Source organism: Phalangium opilio, unplaced genomic scaffold (genome assembly GCF_054372755.1).
Source record: "Phalangium opilio isolate 3A_F unplaced genomic scaffold, DU_Popi_V2 ptg000032l_1, whole genome shotgun sequence".
In the NCBI taxonomy this organism is placed as follows: domain Eukaryota; kingdom Metazoa; phylum Arthropoda; class Arachnida; order Opiliones; family Phalangiidae; genus Phalangium; species Phalangium opilio.
Window position 1 is genome coordinate 7,343,276 of NW_028324159.1, and position 10,040 is coordinate 7,353,315.

Sequence of the window (10,040 nt, forward strand, 5' to 3'; positions counted from 1 at the left end):
CGAGCAAAATTATAATTTCCCTTCGCAGTAATGCTAAATTTCTTAATGGAGATTTCTTTCTATGTTATAGATAGGGGTTTTACTGCGAATATCCCGGGTTTAAGCGCCATTTTAAGGTATTCAATTGAATATCGGGTTTCGGCACCATTTTATGATTATAAGGAAGACAGGTTGAATAATTAAGGCGCGATAAGATGCAGATGGGGTTTGTTATACTTACTTCCTCTTTCGAATCTTTAAAATTTTTATTTCTTCTTCGAGTTTAATTTGGAAGTGTTCAATGTCCTCTTCTAGTGTCTCTCTTTCGTACTTAAGCTCGTTTTGTTTTTGATATAGCCTTTTCCATTCGTATTCTCATTGCTTCTCTCCTACCTCCAGCCTCTCAAATTTTTTCTCAATCTTTCTTTTCTCTTGCTAAATTTTGGCCAAGACATTCCTAATGAAACAATGAAATTCTCGCAATTTATAAAATTATCTTATTGGCTCACTAAAACTACGTATTGGTGACGTTGCTGACAAGGAGGGTCAAAAATACGTAATTCCTATTTACCTCTTTCGCTATGACTACGACCCCTCTTGCTTTGTACAGATAAGCGTCTTCACAGGGGTTCAAAATGGAGCCGTCTAAAAGCGAGGGTCCGGAAATTATTCGGGAATTGTTTTTAATAGCAATTAAGAAGGTAGTTAGTGAATTTGGTGCCGGTGTTTTGGATATAAGGGTGAAAAGCGTTCGCTAATTCTTTCTAAAACCAATCATGTCTACTATCCTCATGATTTTGTAAGCGAATTTGATGAAATTAACCAAGGCTTAGTGAATGGCCAGGAGTTTTGTGAGCTTATTGTTTGGTTAAAACCTATTCGTATTGTAATAACTATGAAGACTTTTACAGCATCACTTCAACTTCATCAAAGAGAAATAAATCGTATTTCAGATGTGTTTTGGTTTCATCGGGTTTTTTTTCAGTTTCAAGCCCTATGTCTTGTGTAACTTCCATTTTTAAACAATGTTCTTTCAAAAATTACAATCCGAGCCCATTCCAACTTGGCAGACGAAGGGGCAGACGACGTTTATTTGACCCGGATATACATACAACGCCATAATGAAAATAACACCCGCCTCTTCTTTCATACCCCTCCGTCACGGGTAAGGGGGTCGTGGACTTGGACGCGCACCCGAATAACCCTGTTACCCATTCCTTCTTAAAAAACTAAATCTATCCCTGATTAAACCCAGCGAATGCCACACACACACCCACCCTGGCACGGCCGTTACAGAACCTCTCCTGGACTACGTCACACGGAGAGGTAAAAAGAAACTGTTTGCTTTTCTCATTTATGAAGGATTTTAAAAAAGGAAACTAAAGTGTAAAAGCCAACGGCACGCAGTGTTCCTAAGTGGTCTCACTCCCAAGTACTGACTGCGCTCGACGCTGATTAACTTCGGTGATCGGATGAGAACCGGTGTTTTCAGCGTGATATGGCCGTTGCCGAGTGGAGTAGTTAATTATTCGAATTTAAAACTAAATAGACAAATTACCCTTCTGCATGTTTTTAAAAAAATAACAAAAATAAACTCTTTACTTTTCAAAAATCTGTTGGATTTTAAAAAAGGAAACTAAAGTGTAAAAGCCAACGGCACGCAGTGTTCCTAAGTGGTCTCACTCCCAAGTACTGACTGCGCTCGACGCTGATTAACTTCGGTGATCGGATGAGAACCGGTGTTTTCAGCGTGCTATGGCCGTTGCCGAGTGGACTAGTTAATTATTCGAATTTAAAACTAATTAGACAAATTACCCTTCTGCATGTTTTTACCTCTCCAATTGACGTATGTCACGGAGAGGTTCTAAAATCGACAGGTATGTCTGGGTGTGTCTGACTGTTGTTACACCCCACGTGACCGCGTTCGCAGTTTGCAAATCGGAGCAAAAGTGTTCTCAATTTCCGGACCGCATTTCCCGGAAATTTCGAAAATTGTATTCACTCTATTGCTCGTCAAACACCACCAGCCTCTGGTCTTTGTCCATCCCACATGGACACCAGTCTGAACACAATGGCTTCTAATCACAATCATCTGCTGCTCTTTGCCCATCCCACATGGACACCAGTCTGTACACACTGGCTTCTAATCACCACCATCTACTGGTCATTGTCCATCCCTCATAGACACCAGTCTGTACACACTGGCTTCTAATTACCACCATCTTCTGGTCATTGTCCATCCCACATGGGCATCAGTCTGTACACCTGGCTTCTAACACCACTATCTTCTGGTCTTTGTTTTTGTCCATCCCACATGGACACCAGTCTGTACACCTGTCTTCTACTCCATAATCATCCTTAAGGTTAAGACATACGCGACGATCGGCCAGGGTTACGAGAAACGTCTGGCCTCCCTAAGGCGGGGCTTCGACCAAAGGTTCACGCAATTGCGCTGTTCTTATCCATAGCTGCGATTTCAAACCCTTATATACTACCTATTTGAGTATGGCGAAACAACAGTCGTATCCTTCAATTAAAACCTCAATATTAGTCAAGTCTCTCAAGAATGTTTAATTTTCTTTCATAAAACGAAGTAACGTTCAATAAGGCGAACAAATAACGAAGAAAATACTAAATATTAATTATATTTATTTTAATATTTAAGATAATCTTGTTTCTCAATTCAAAATTAATACGGAAAGAGTTAAAAAGCAGTCTATGTTATTGTCTGTGTGTGTCCGTCCGTGGTTACTCTAGTGAGCTGCGTTAGCAGTTCGCTTTGTTTTGATGTGTAAAGAAATCCTACAGAACCTTAATATTCACTTTTTCCATAATATAAAGTGAATATGTGGAAATATTTTTCGTAACTAAGATGCATTTAGTACTTTTGCAGCTTTAAAGCTCCGTTTCATTTTGATATTCCAAGGACATTTTTTAATATTGTTATTTGAAATGGCTGTTTATATATTACTTAAGCTATACTACATCTGTATATAGAATAATCCTTGTTTGAAAGAGTTCGAGAAGAAAGCTGAGGCCTGAACACTATCGGGTAAATCAATTATTATCCGCAATAGGCTTAGTGAACCAAAGAGGAAAGAATTGAGACCCGAGGTGAAGTAAACTTTGGGTTTTAATTTTCGTGTCTGTAATGAAGGGACATTCAAGGCCCGTTCGCAAAGGCGCTTTTAGCTTAAGCTGATTGCTGAGAGCGTAGGCGGAGTTCGCTCTCGACGTCTTCCATGACTGTTCTCATAAGAGCTTAAGGCTCGTTTACATGTGAGCGAGAATTAAGCTTAAAGCGGAGAGTAGAAGTTGAAAGTCGAATCTTTTTCTCGCGCCTAAAAAAATCGCGCCTGAAAAAAGCGTTTTTTCCCGCTGCTCCACCTGCTCCTTCGTTTACTTACGAGCTGGGCAGTAGCATGAGCCTAGATTGCAGAGTTGTCTTTTAGTCGGAAGTAAACAACTAAAATGGCGTCGACTGTCGTTAGTTTACTTCTGCTTAAAAAGAAACTATTGCTTTTGAAAAAAATTCGACATTTATAACAAAAAAACAACAGAAAATTAGAACTGAACGTCGTTGGTGGGCGCATCCTATATGGAGAAATAGAAACAAAGAAGGCTATTTTCGCCTTTTGGAAGGTTACTTGATATAATTTGTCAAGATGCGTATATTTTCTCTACTTGAGCTTGAGAATAATTTTGATTTAATTGTCGAGCTTGAAAGGATGAGGCAAATTAATGTGATTACACGTATTTAAAAAATTTTATCTTGTTCTTTTAAAGACATTCTCAATGGTGGTGCCTAGGCCTATTTCGCGAGATAAACAAACGCCAAAATATCAAACGATATTCGGTCCTTGGATATTATTGGCTTGGAAAATCACGTGACTCTTTGCGAGAAGCTAACACGAGCTGAAGATTCTACTGCGGCAGATCGGAGCTTATTCCGAACACCCGCTTCATCTATGAGCAACAAGCGCGACTTAAAAAGCTTTCGCTTGTTTGTAAACGGTATGCCTAGGGAACGCAAACCCCAATACGCCTCGTCTCTCAGCTTTACGCTTCGACTTTTTCCATTTCTCGCGCACATGTAAACGAGCCTTAAGGCAGGTTTCATACGGGCGTACTCTGGTAGCAGAGGCTGATTGTCGGAGTCAGCCTCGATCTATCGCTGCTAGATATATAGCTGATCAGCGTTATCTTTTGTCGTCTACTAAAACACACAGAAGCGAACTTTTCGTGCATGTGCGGGTAGCATGTCTCTAAAAAAAGTCGCCGAAAAGGCTTTAAAAGCTGAAAAGGGAACAAAATATATTGATAATTTTGGTTTAGCTTTTTTTCCTTTTTAACAATAAAAGCAAAACTTTAGCTCGATTTCCATATTCTCACAATTCCTATTTATATCTCATATTTTTGATCATGCCGTATATTATCCTATAAATTCATGAAAGGTCCTAAAATATCCGATATTTTTGACTATGTCGAAGTTTTCCTATGATTTAGCATCAAATTTATCAATATTTAGCTCTTTTAACGCGATCACATTTGACTAGACACCGAAATCGCGGAGCTTTCTTTGCTTGCTCAGATTTAAATTATATTTTAATTAAAATCCTCTTATCAAAGTATAGCATTTTTTCTGGTGAGATTTTTCTACATAATTTACGCCTAAATAATACTATACAAAAGCAATTTTATTCCAATATTTGCCTATAAAAACACAGTTTTTCTCGTAAAAATCCTATTTTTCATGAAAGAAATATGTAAGTTTTGGCTGGGCTCCCTGTGTTCGACCGCTATTTTCTTGATTCCAGTGATTAGATTCAAGAATCAGAGCGACCAAACCAGCGTTTACGGGAACGAATTCGCGTAAGCTGAAGCTGACGGCGTATAGCAGACGCTCATCGAGTAAATTGGAAGCGGGAACTGAATTCTGTTCTAACAGCAATCAAATTGAGCTAAAAGCGCCTTTACTTTAAAATAAGATCACAATAGAAATACTTTTTATTCAAATCTTTAACGATAAATAGACATAATTAAGTTATTTTGTCTGACTGACTTTGAGAACACTAAAATTGGTAGCTTTCTCATCAAACTCAACATTCTCTGTTTCATTATTTGTTCGTCTCACTAAAATGCTACTAACTGTGAAGGTGTGTGGTATAATTCCTGAAACTCAACCAAGGTAGAGGACCACATCAATCGTTCAAATAATTTTTATCCTATTAAATCAGTTGGTATGTGATGTTACTTTATTATTTTATAAACTATTTTCTACCAACAGTGGCGCTGGTTAATCCAGGAGGACAGTGTCGTTAAGTAATTTAATTAGTAAAATAATTTCCATGTTTACATCTGCGGAGATTTTAGCAACGTGGGAAACAGAGGGTTTTGTTGTTTGCTGTTTCAAAGACCGCATTTCCGTTTATTTGTCTAAATTGCAATGAATTATTTAGGTATTTGTTTCAATCAGTGCTATTCAATCCAAACTATAGAATCACATCATTCATTAACACACTTTATAGATAATATATACCTTACCGCAAATTTAGCACGGGATATATGTTAAAAATTTAACGCAACGTGTCGGAAATAATCAAAAAAGCCCCCAAACATTCCAATTAAGGTGAACTTTTTATTACACTCATTTTAGAAGCAAAATAAACGCTGCCGAACTACGGTCCTTCATTAATTTCAACTTAATTAAGTGTAATTAGCGTGAATTTAAACACAAAATATACATATTTTGGATAAAATTTCGAATAATTTTTAAACAAACTATTTAATCAAGATTAAAATAGCACAAGATGTTGCTAAAGCCCCATACTTCTACTTCATACTTAATTTAGCACAAGATGTTGCTAAAGCTCCATACTTCTACTTCATACCTAATTTAAATTATTTTCAAAGTACATTAATGGGCGCGAAATTCAAAGGTTTATGGTAAATGTGAATCAAAAACTCCACTTAAAAATGCAATTAAGCTGAATTATATATTGAAACACAATTGTTAATTTCAACTTAATTTAGTATAATTAACGTGAAATTAAACCAAATATATTCAATTTATTGGATAGAAACTAAAAAACTTTAAAATAAACTATTAAATTATGACTACCCAAGCCGTTGGTAAAGTCCCATGCTTTCTATATCACACTTTTGTAAATTTAAATTAATTTTAAAGTTCTTTAATAGGCGCGAAATTCAAAAGTTTAGTTTAAAAGTGATAATGTTGGGCAAAAATCAAAAACTCTAAAAATGCAATTAAGGTGAATTTTATATTTTAACTCATAACCTAAATGAAAACTGCCGAATCACAATCCTACGTTAATTTTAACTTAACTAAGTATAATTAACGTAAAAGTAAGCCAAAATATACATTTCTTGGATAAAAACCAAAACCTTTTAAAAGAACTACCTTATTATTATAAAAACTACACCTGCCGTTAGTAGAGCCGCATGTTTTCTATTGCACATAAATTGACTCGAAATTTAAATTATATTTAAAATACATAAATTGACTCGAAATTTAAATTATATTTAAAATACATAAATTGACTCAAAATTTAAATTATATTTAAAATACATAAATTGACTCGAAATTTAAATTATATTTAAAATACATAAATTGACTCGAAATGCGAAAGTTTAGGGTAAAGTAACGAATGTGCGGAAAATATATTGAACTGCACTAAAGGTTGAAGTAATGGTAAAAAATTGTAATAAATTATATTTCAATGTTTAATCCGCTCTCACGTTCAAATTAAGATTAAAACATAAAAGTTGTTCGTGCAGCCTCAAATGTTAACTATTTCACTTTCAAATCAATTGAAATCATCGCTAAAATACATCAAAAGCGCATATATTAAAACTTTGGGTAAAATAGTAAATGTTAGTTCACTAAAATTAAAAAGTCACAAAACGTTCCAATTAAAAAATTAATAATTTATTGAATTTCGTATTATAAACATAATGAACACTAAACAAGAAAAACCAATAAATTTAACAAAAATCAAGAAAAGCCTTTAAATTAAACTTAATCAAGATAAACCGCAAAATTAAATATAATTAAGGTGACATTATCCCGAAACACGAATTTTTGGGGAGAATTCATGGATACCTTTTAACTAAACTAAGAAATTAAAAAATAAACTTAGAAATTAACATTAAAACTACAATAACCTTTCACCCAGCCTGAATTGTCCTATTTAATCCTAACAATTAATTAAATTACCACTTAATAGCATTTTTCCCCATATTAAAAGGAGAGCCATTGAAAGATCAATTATTTAAGTCAACTTTTACGGTCCTAAGTTATGAATTTAAACGCGGCGGTCTTATATCTCCTATCTCAGGATATCAAAAAAATATTGCAGATGTCCCCCTAATTACGAAACACGAAATTAAAGACGTTTACAAATCTATGTCAAAAACGTATCAACACTATAATTGAAGTTACAAATTTCTAATTGAAGAGTATGTATTATCAGATACGGCTATGAGCAAATCAGAAAAGTAAGTAAAATACTTGTTTGAACTTTTAATCATCGTAATAATTTGAAAAAAAAATTACGGACGGCCTCGTCTTTCAAAAGTAAAAAAAAAGATGATAATCCTTACATAATTTGTGCTGCGCTTAAAATATCTAGCCCTGTAATTTTGGTTGTTTATTGTGGATGCCCAGCTGGAATTTTGGGAACTTGGATTCATGGCATTGCGCTTTTCAGACTACTTGCACAGTTGCGTAGTAAAAATATACAAAATCCGCCCAAAGAATGCACTGACAAGCCCCAACAGTGGAATCGCCCTAGGGGTAAAATATATCACTGTTGTCTGTGATAGACATAAATTTTCAAGTTCCCAGAAAAGATGGCCACAATGAACCGCTTCTTTCTAAACTATACAATGCTACGTCAACTGGTAGTTATCAAATTGAAGTGTCATCGGCTTCTAAAGAGTTGATTTGTAATCTTAAGGCTCGTTTACATGTGCGTGAGAATTAAGCTTAGAGAGGAAGATTTGAAGTTGAAAGTCTAATCTTTTTCTTGCGCCTAAAAAAATCGCGTCTGCTAAAAGCGTTTGTTCCCGCTACTTCACCCGCACCTTCGTTTACATACGAGCTGGGCGGTAGCATGTGCCTAGATTGCAGAGTTGCCTTTCAGTCGGAAGTAAACAACTAAAATGGCGTCTACTGTCGTTAGTTTGGTTCGGCTTAAGAAGAAACTATTGCTTTGGACAAACATTCGCCATTTATGACAAAAAAAAGAAAATTCGAATTTAACGTCGTTGGTGGGTACATCCTATATGGAGAAATAGAAAAAAGAGAAGGCTATTATCGCACTTTGGAACGTTATTTGATATAATTTGTCAATGTGGGTATATTTTCTCTACTCTTACCGTCATGCAAACATGAGCTGAAAAATCTACCACGGCAGATCGGAGCTTATTCGGAACACCCGCTTCATCTATGAGCAACAAGCGCGACATAAAAAGATCTCCCTTGTTTGTAAGTGGTACGCCTAGGGAACGCAAACCCCAATACGCCTCATCTCTCAGCTTTGTACTTCGACTTTTTCCATTTCTTTCGCACATGTAAACGAGCCTTTTAGTGTGTTTGCCATGGAAACTAAAAGGTTTCAGAACTATTATTAAAGGAATGGGTTGGAATTATTCCACCCCGTAAAAAGATTTAAAATATTTAAAGTTTATTTTGAACCTACTTTTTGGCGATAGCAGGTCTTTCTAAAACGTAACTTCAAGTAGTTTATACACTATAGTACAACTTCGAATTTCTCATCGTTGGACGAATCACCCAACACAAAGCTTTACGATAACAATCGTACAGATGAACAGAGCAATCATACCGTTAAGGAAGATTCATCATGTGCGCAAAACTCAAAAGAGGTGACAGGAGCACATACATTCACGTGTACAGTTAGGGGCAAGGAATTTACAATAAACGATAAAATATTGGAACCTGATGACGGCGGCGGCAAATTGGAAGAATCAAATATAACTATTACAAACCTAGATGATCCATCTCCTTGTACCTCTAAAGGGACAGAGGGAACGTATAGTGAATCTTCCAACACCCCTGCATCCAAAATATCACTCGCCAAAAGAATACTTATCCACGAAAGAGCTGAGAAACCCAAAAAAAGAAGGAACCTCAATCAATCCCACCATCTTCCATTCTAGAAGGCTCATTGCAACAAGTGAATATTTATGGAATAAATATACTGAGTACATTTAAATAACTTTTATTATAGAGAACTAAATAAACCCGACGACTCCGCGAGTGCACTCTCGGACTATGTAGCTTCTCTAATTATGGACGTTGATCAGCGTTGCAAGGCGTACGATAACTATCGTACACTGCGATAATTTTGAGAGATTTTTGGAAGTGTACTATAATTTATTTCGATAATTTTGCCTAAACGTACGATAATTTTGAATTTGGCGGGAAATCGTCAAAGGTCACACGGGACATGTTTCGACAACTCCAACTGATGTCGTATAGGGGAAGATTAGTGTGAGAGAAATAGTTCATCCCTTGAGTAATACACTGAACGCAAGGGCTGGCCGTGAGAAGCACTTCGAGTCTTCATAACGTTGCTTTCCTATATGATTTCCGTGTATGTTCAGCTTGAGAAAAACACTACTATTTTGTCTTGTGCTCTCTAATAAGGCGGGAAATTCTGGAGGCTGAAGCAACCATGGTGACTGGGGTATTGGAATTCAACCTCAATAGTAGTATATAATTAAATTTTTTAATATTTTTTTAGTTTTAAAACAAAATATGACGAATTTTTATCAAACTAGATATTTCTAACGGGTATGAAACTCCGCCAAAGGTTCAGGTAGATACAGAAAGGCCCAAAAACAAAAAAGAAGAAACGCCGAATACAGAAGTATTGGCAAAGAATGGGAGTACAAACCGGAATTCTTGCCTTGGCTCAAACCTAACCCAACAATACTATAAAAGCTTAATGTACCTTCTGCAATATCTCCTTTTTGGCTCAACTTGAAGTTCTACAAAATGTAACCGGCAGGGCACA

At 35.9% G+C, this 10,040-nt stretch overlaps 2 pseudogenes; both read right to left on the reverse strand.

Moving 5' to 3' along the window:
* Window positions 1–1,370: 1,370 nt before the first annotated feature.
* Window positions 1,371–1,489, reverse strand: LOC149685801 (5S ribosomal RNA; annotated as a pseudogene).
* Window positions 1,490–1,627: 138 nt separating this feature from the next.
* On the reverse strand, window positions 1,628–1,746 carry LOC149685802 (5S ribosomal RNA; annotated as a pseudogene).
* Between the last annotated feature and the right edge of the window lie 8,294 nt (window positions 1,747–10,040).